We start from the raw sequence: 8,663 nt of genomic DNA on the forward strand, positions 1-8,663 counted from the left end.
ATCGGCTTCTGATGAGTTAACTAAAAAGGATAAAGGGGCCAGGTGCCGTGGCTCATGCCTGTAATCCCAGCACTTTGGGAAGCCGAGGCGGAAAGATGGCCTGAGGTCAGGAGTTTGAGACCAGTCTGGCCAACATGGTGAAACCCCTTCTCTACTAAAAATAAAAAATAAATTTAAAAAATAGCTGGGCGTGGCGGCAGATGCCTGTGATCCCAGCTACTCTGGAGGCTTAGGCAGGAGAATCACTTGAACCTGGGAGGCGGAGGTTGCAGTGAGCCGAGATTGTGCCACTGCACTCCAGCCTGGGCGACAAGAGCAAAATTCTGTCTCAAAAAAAAAAAAAAAAAAAAAAAAAAAAGACTAATACTTTAAAGAGGCAGGCTGGAAGAGCAGATGGGACGTGACCCACAGGAAGCCAGGCAGGGAGGAAAAACCCTCAGCTGTGCAGAAATCTGGTTTCTCTCAGCCTGCACTGGCACCTTCTTCAGTCTTCCTGATTCCCATTTAGAATCGGACAGCAGGGACCGCATCCCTGCTTAAAGCCAACAGTTCCAGGGCAGGGGCAGGTCTCCTTGTCTGTGAACAGGCGATATCTTGGAGATTAATTTACACGCAATGCCCACAGCCAGTGTGGTCTTGAGAGGACAAGACACCTGGCAGCTGTACAGCCCAGGTGGGGAAGGTGAGAGCAGAGTGAGGCCCCCAGTCCTGTTGACCCTTCATGGGTCACAGAGGCAATGGGAGAAGGTCAAGCCATGGCAGCTGGGCTCACGGGGCATCCAAAAGGATCCTGCCCAAGAGGACACTTGGAGAGGAGGACAGGGGAGAGTGGGTGGAGGAGAGAGAACCTGCAGGGCTCCTGCTTGGGGGAGGTGCTGGAGCCAGAGGGTGCTGGGTGTTTGGGCCCAGGGAACCTCGCTCTCTACACCTTGCTTATCCTAAGAAAACTCAGAAAGGCATGAGGCGCCACCTCAGCAGAGCCAGGCAGGGCCAGGGAGCCATGCACGGGGTGTGGATGTGCTCACCGGGTGGGTGTGCTCCAAGCAGCTGAGACCTAGAAGAGGAGCCTGTGACTTACCTCTGCCCACAAGCGAGCCACAGAGGGCTGGCCGCTCCCCGGGGCTTTTATAGGCCATTGGTAACCCCCATGGCTCATTCCTTCTCTATATTTGGCAAGAGGATGAGCGGCCCCCCAAGCTGAGAACCAGCTTCTTCCACACGTATCTTTGTCGTTGCCAAGGGAAAGGTATAATTAGAAATGAGCAGGATCCATCACCATTTTCCGACCGCGGAATGTCAGGAGCTTGGGATGCCTTTCTCTGAACTTGGGGCCGGTGCTCCCTCCCCTGATGGGATGGGATGGCCTCACTCCAGGCGGAGTTGCGGGGGCAGCCGCCTCCATTCTCAGGCGCTCATCACACTCTGAAAGCAGCGTGAGCCCCTAGCTATTGGGCACCAAGGACTGAAGTCGGGTGGCTTACTTAGAAATCTCATCATATGGAAAAGTGAATAGGACTGAGGATGAAAAGTTGAAATCCTTTTTGAATTTTGAGCAAGGTTTTATCACAACCTTGGGTTGTGATTGCAACACCTGTGCCAGGAATAATTAATAATAATAATAATTAATAGCAATAATTCCCCTCCCCCCTTGCCCTCTTCTCCCTTCTCCTCCTTCTCCTCCTCTCCTTCTTTCTCTTATTTTCTCCTATGCAACGTTCTGTCTCATTAGTATCATTATTAACTTAATTCTTTCTTAAGCTCTAATAGGACCAGCCAGTTAAGTCAGTGACGTGGAGCTATGCTGCCAGCTCGTATTCCCAGCGACAGCTGCCTGAGGACCTGTGGCTATTAAGATAGATTACCAATTAGGAAAGACCAGCTGCTGGCTGGGATAGGGTAGGGGGAATGGTGGTGGCCTGCAGAGAAAGGGCGGACAAGGGGGGGCTGTCTAACAAATGTGGTCATCTCTAAATCAGGAGTGGAAAAATAAAGCCTCAAGAGAAGAGTAAAGTATGTCGGACGCTTTTGCCCATTCTTGTTCTACTTTTTTTTTCTTGACAAATCTTTGGGAGGATGGCTGGGTGGGCACCCTGTGGTTGCTTATTCTAAATAGAACTGTTTGTCCATGTTTCCCATAGAAACCGCCCCTTCCATACACAGCAGTACCAAGCCCCGAAGTGGAGGCCACTCCATGAGGTCTGCGTGGGACCGGGGAGGCAGGGCTGCGGTCTCAGGGTAAAGGCACGTGTATGAAACATCCTCTGTGCTCTGGCCCGTACACACAGTGCTTCGAGAAGACGCAGAGGAAACAGAAGACGCAGCCTTTACCTTTAAGGGTTTGTATTCTAGATGATGAGTCCTGTGGATGCTACAGACGCATTTACAAAATTGAGGTGATTTCACATTGAAGCAACACGTTTATGAAGTGCCTGTTCCGTGAATGCCAGGCAAGGCCAGTGGCCGCCAATGGAGTCAGTTGGGCAGGGCTCACTCACCCCTTGCCTGTCCACCAGCCACTGAGCGTTGCCCCCACCCACTGCCCCTCTCCCTCCAGGTGAGACTGACATGTCCATCCTTGGAGCCCCTCCTCATCCAAGGAGAGGGTAACTGTCACTCCTAAAGTGTCCATCCATGTCGTAAAGGGAGTGGTCCCCTGGGGCTCTGCCCTGTTGGCCCAGTGATGCACTAGCAGAGGCTGCTGTGCGATTGGCGGGCTGTCTCCTTGGGAGTATTGGTCAGGACAGCCACGGACAGGTAAATATCACCGAGGGGAGCAGCAGTGTTAACAAGGTCTGTGGGGTCAGGGGACAGGGCGAGCTGTCCTGGCTACATCTCCAGCAGTGGTGTATGCAGGGCAGGCTGTGGGTGCGGCGGGGGTGGACGCGGGAACTTGCAGTTCCTACGTCAACACCCAGACCTGTTGACAAGAGGAACTGTGTGGAAATGAAATAGGGGGCAATTTTGCTTTTTCCCTTTTGCAGTGACCAATGTATTCATCTATCTATATAACTACATCCATACGCACCTCCAGGAGACAGAAAAGAAATATTCCCTTCAACATTTCTTTTAGTTCCCTTAAGAGAGCACCCATATCACGTTAGGACCTAATACAAGCTCTAAAATGCTGATGGCTTCTCGCCTGGCTTTCCACACTGTCCTTGTTTCCTTCCTTCTCTTCATCAGAATTCTTCATCTTCAGCAAACAAATATAAGTGAATCTAGGAGAAAACGTCACAGACTCCTAGAGTGTTCAGCTGTGAGATCTTGGCAGTTTCTTTTAGTCTGGATCATTCCTCCTATCTTACGTATTTATTTTTCAGTAATATAGACATCACTGGACACTTTTTATGTGTCAGGCACAGAACCCAGAACTTCCAGAGTGCTCCACATGGAGACGGCCTGGTCCCTGCCTTCAAAGAGGCATTCGTCTCTAGGGGTGAGAAGAGGAGGACACATTCCCCCAGATGAACTGTGTGGTACAATATCAAAGGTGTTGAGTGGACCAGAAAGGCACCCATGCTGATCGTGTTCAAATGAGGGAGAAAGAACATCCTGCTGAACCATCTCTTTGGCTGAACTGTCTCCTTTTCAGATGAGGAAACCGAAGGCAGGAGCCACAGGCAGCTTGCTGGAAGCAGTGAGAAGAGGGCCAGCGTCAGGGATGGAGGTCAGCTCTCCAGGAGAAATCCCACAGTGGCTGGAAGGGACGGCACCCACGGCAGTCTGGAGAGCACTTGAAAAGCTGGATATCAGGAATCACAAAGTCTGGTCATTTGGAAATGTATCTTTAGGAGAGGTGAGAACTGCATGTACTTCCACAGCAGCAGGTCGGAGCAGGAGGAGCATGGAACTGAGAGTCCTACAGGCCTGGATGTGGATCCCGGCTTGCCCGCTCGCACACCACGTGATGGCAGGCAGTGTGCTTCTTTGAGCCTTCGTCTTCTCCTCTGTAAAACGGGGGTGACATACCTGCCTCCCAGACTAGTTATGTGCATTCAGCGGGATATCCCAACATCGCACACACCATGCCTCGTGCTGTGTTTGGTACATTGCAGGTGTTTGCCAGGTGTAAGTTTTCTTCTCTACCTGCAGATTGTGGCACAGTATGACTGGTTTTCTTAATGAGAACCCTGAGTAAATTACACTGAATATATGTCTTATTGAGATGGGGAGGGAGAAAGAGACATATGTAATATTAAAAAATAGTTTCTGGCCAGGCGCAGTGGCTCACGCCTGTAATCCCAGCACTTTGCGAGGCCAAAGCGGGCGGATCATGAGGTCAGGAGATCGATACCATCCTGGCTAACCCAGTGAAACCCCGTCTCTACTAAAAATACAAAAAAAAAATTAGCCTGGCGTGGTGGCGGGTGCCTGTAGTCCCAGCTACTTGGGAGGCTGAGGCAAGAGAATGGTGTGAACCTGGGAGGCGGCGCTTGCAGTGAGCCGAGATCACGCCACTGCACTCCAGGCTGGCCGACAGAGTGAGACTCTGACTTGAAAAAAAAAAAAAATTCTATCCAGCCGGGCATGGTGGCTCACACCTGTAATCCCAGCACTTTGGGAGGCCGAGGCGGGTGGATCACTTGAGGTCAGGAGTTTGAGACCAGCCTAGCTAACATGGTAAAACCCTGTCTCTACTAAAAGAAAATACAAAAATTACCTGAGTGTGGTGGTGGGTGCCTGTAATCCCAGCTATTCGAGAGGCTGAGGCAGGAGAATTGCTTGAACCCAGGAGGCAGACGTTGCAGTAAGCCGATATTGTGCCACTGCACTCCAGCCGGGGCAACAGAGTGAGACTCCTTATTTTTTTTTTTGAGACAGAGTTTCACTCTTGTTGCCCAGGCTGGAGTGTGATGGCACTATCTTGGCTCACCGCAACCTCCACCTCCCAGGTTCAAGCAATTCTCCTGCCTTAGCCTCCCAAGTAGCTGGGACTACAGGCATATGCCACCACGCCTGGCTAATTTTTGTATTTTTAGTAAAGATGGGTTTTCACCATGTTAGTCAGGCTGGTCTTGAACTCCTGACCTCAGGTGATCCACCTGCCTCAGCCTCCCAAAGTGCAAGGATTACAGGTGTAAGCCACCGCACCCAGCCTGAGACTCCATCTAACAACAGCAACAAAAAAAATTCCATCCAAAGAGAAAAATCTTAAAGAAGAGAGTCTCTTGCTGCTTCAAGAGATAGCTTCAGGAGTGAACTGGATCCTCTCTTGGAATTCCTCCTCTGATGAACAGGGGACAGATGACTTAGTGGTATATTATTAGCTGGCTTTTGGGAACAGAAGGAGCCCTTATTCTTTCAGCCATCACACAGCCAGGGATAATCCCCACAGCCAGGGCAGAGCTGCATTTATCCCTTGATGGGCTGGAAAATATATGTATTGTGTCTCAAGAATGCAGGCCGGCTCAGCAGGCAATGAATCAGGTGGCTGCCCCCTTCTTCACGATGCTCGGTCACTTCCTGCCCAGCTATTTTCTCCACCGCCGCCGTTTGATGTTCAGTCCTGAGAGCGGACGCTGGGGCTCCCAGCCTCGCAGCAGCATGCCCAGGACCGCTGTCTGCCAGAGCATGAAGTCAGCCTTGGAGAGCACATGGCTCCTGGATCAAGAGCGTTCTCCATGCCCCACTGTGATGGGGATTGGGTGTCACTAGAAATGAGGAACTCGGTTATCCTGAGCCAAGACCATTCCCTGGCACCGAGGTGAAGGGTGGGGGTACTAAGCGAAAATGCCCAGAGTCTCCAGAAGAAATTCAAGAAGAGAGAGGCCATAACTCTCCTTTTAGTTCAATTCAATATATTATGCACCTTCCCCAGCTTTCTTTCTTTCTTTCTTTTTTTTTTTTTGAGACAGGGTCTCACTCTGTCACCCAGGCTGGAGTGCAGTGGCGTGATCTTGGCTCACTACAACCTTGGCCTCCCAGGTTCAAGTGATTCTTGTGCCTCAGCCTCCCAAGTAGCTGGGATTAGAGGGAGGCGCCCCCATGCCAGGCTAATTTTTGTATTTTGAGTAGAGACCGGGTTTTCCTATGTTGTTCAGGCTGGTCTCAAATTCCTGTCCTCAAATGATCCACCCGCCTTGGCCTCCCAAAGTGCTGGGATTACAGGCAGGAGCCACCGCGTCTGGTCCCCAACTTTCTATCATGAAAATTGTCAAGCATATAGGTAAGTACAAAGCGTAATAAATGAACACCCATATCTAAATGCGACCACTGTTAACACTTCGCCAGTTTGCTTTCTCCCTCTCTCCCTTCTCTTTCTTTCTCTGTAGCTAAGTCTTACTTTGCTATGCCATTTGAAAGTAGTAGACATTATGCAAATTCACCCTTAAATATTCAGTATATATCTCCTAAGAAAAAGGACAATCTCCAAAATGCCATTGTTTTACCCAATAAAATTAGTAATAATTCTATATCATGTCTTAGGCAGTTCGCATGTAAATTTTTCCAGTTCTTCCAACAATGGTATAGCTGGGTTCTCCCCAACCCCCAAGTAAAGATGGAATCTTTTTTTAGGCATTACACTTGATGAGTATGTCTCTTTAGTTTCTTTTAGTCTGGATCATTCCTCCTACCTTATTTAGTTATTTTTCGGTAATATAAACATTATCGGGGCTAAGTGCAGTGGCTCACGCCTGTAACCTCAGCACTTTGGGAGGCTGAGGTGGGTGGATCACCTGAGGTAAGGAATTCAAGACCAGCCTGGATAACATGTTGAAACCCTGTATCTGCTAAAAACACAAAAATTAGCCGGGTGTGGTGGTGGGTGCCTGTAATCCCAGCTACTCAGGAGGCTGAGGCAGGAGAATCACTTGAACCTGGGAGGCAGAGGTTGCAGTGAGCCGAGATTACACCACTGCACTCCAGCCTGGGTGAGAGAGTGAGACTCCATCTCAAAATAAAATAAAGTAAAAAAAAGTAAACTGAAATAAAATAAAATAAATCTTATTGGACATTTTACGTGCCAGACACAGAACCCAGCCCTTCCAGGGAGATACAGATGGAGACAGCCTGGTCTCTGTCTTCGAGAAGGCGTTCACCTCTAAGAGTGAGAAGAGGCAGACATATTCCTCCAAATGAACTGTATGGTACAAGATCAAAAGTGTTGAGGGGATCAAAAAGTCACACATGCTGATGGTGTTCGAATGAGGGAGAAAGAACGTCTCGCGGAACAAGGTGGCCCCAGGGAGGGAATGCTAGGGCACTCTGTGAAGAGGCATTCATGTGGGGCCCTGTGGAGCAGGAAGAGTGCTTGAGAAGTCAAGGGTGCAAGAAGGCACCCTCAGCAAGGGGACAGGAGGGCCAAAGGCAGAAGTGGGAAAGCTCACAGGGGCCCAGGAAATGAAGGCTCCTGGAAAGCTGTGGTACAGGGAAAGCCAAGTTGACAGACATCAGACATTGATGGATTTCTCGAAGGGTCCTTTCCTCTGGGAGGGGAAATGGGTGGCTGAGGGGACACAGGACAGGAGGGGGACTTTCTTTTGGCTTTTTGCTATTTACCTTTCTGTAACTTTTGAATTATGTGCTTGGTATATGTGTTACCTATTCCAAAAACTAACTCTTAAAAAAAGATCTAATATGGCCAGATGCGGTGGCTCACACCTGTAATCCCAGCACTTTGGGAGGCCGAGACAGGTGGATCACCTTAGATCAGGAGTTCGAGACCAGCCTGACCAACATGGTGAAACGCCATCTTAACTAAAAATACAAAAATTAGCTGGGTGTGGTGGCGTGCACCTGTAATCCCAGCTACTCAGGAGGCTGAGGCAGGAGAATTGCTTGAACCTGGGGGGCAGATGTTGCAGTGAGCTGAGATTGTGCCACTGCACTCCAGCCTGGGTGACAGAGTAAGACTCCGTCTTAAAAAAAAAAAAGGTCTAGTATGAAAAATGCTTCCCACCTTGCAAATACAATAAAAATGAATATTATGCCTGCTTTCAAGAAGGTTATATAGTGTCTTATAAAAACTCACTGTTAATGCAGGAGTAAAAATTGCTAGCACATTTTCATCTCTGCTCTGCTAAAGATATTGTGAGCATTGGTTCATCTAATGCTCATGTAAACTCTGCGAGGGAGGCACTATGATTAGCTACGAATCCCAGAAGAGGAAACCAAGGCATGAGACAGGTAGAGAAACTTGCTTGGGGTAGGTAGCTAGTGAGTGACTGGCCAGGATTATAATGGAGTCCAGTTTGATGTCAGAGCCTTGCAGAGAACCACCTCCCTAACTATTAATACATGAGAAAAGATTAGGGGATGGACGGTTCAGGAATTATGACATAAGCTGGAAAGTTTGCAAAGTTAATCAGAGTAAATTTCCTGAAAATGTCAAACCTCGATCTGTGAGTGAAAGGGAGAGCTGGTGCTGAAAGATGAACAAGTAATGAGTTGACGGGGAAACCTAAGCCACGGGGAAACCTAAGGAGAGGACTCAAGACGAGAGTCAGGTCCAAGACACTCAGCTGGCAAAAAGGAGACGACCCCGTATCTATGGTGGGGCAGGTGGCGGCTACTGTCGCAGGCTGCATTGAACTCAGATGATTGACGGGACCCTTGTGGTAGGGAGCTCAGAGCAACATGATTGAAGCCGAGAAGAATGATTTGAGCAGAACAGGTGAAGACAGATTCCAAGGGCAAAAAAAGGAGGCAGGCATGGCCCAGGA

Source organism: Gorilla gorilla, chromosome 19 (assembly GCF_029281585.2).
Source record: "Gorilla gorilla gorilla isolate KB3781 chromosome 19, NHGRI_mGorGor1-v2.1_pri, whole genome shotgun sequence".
Taxonomy (NCBI): domain Eukaryota; kingdom Metazoa; phylum Chordata; class Mammalia; order Primates; family Hominidae; genus Gorilla; species Gorilla gorilla.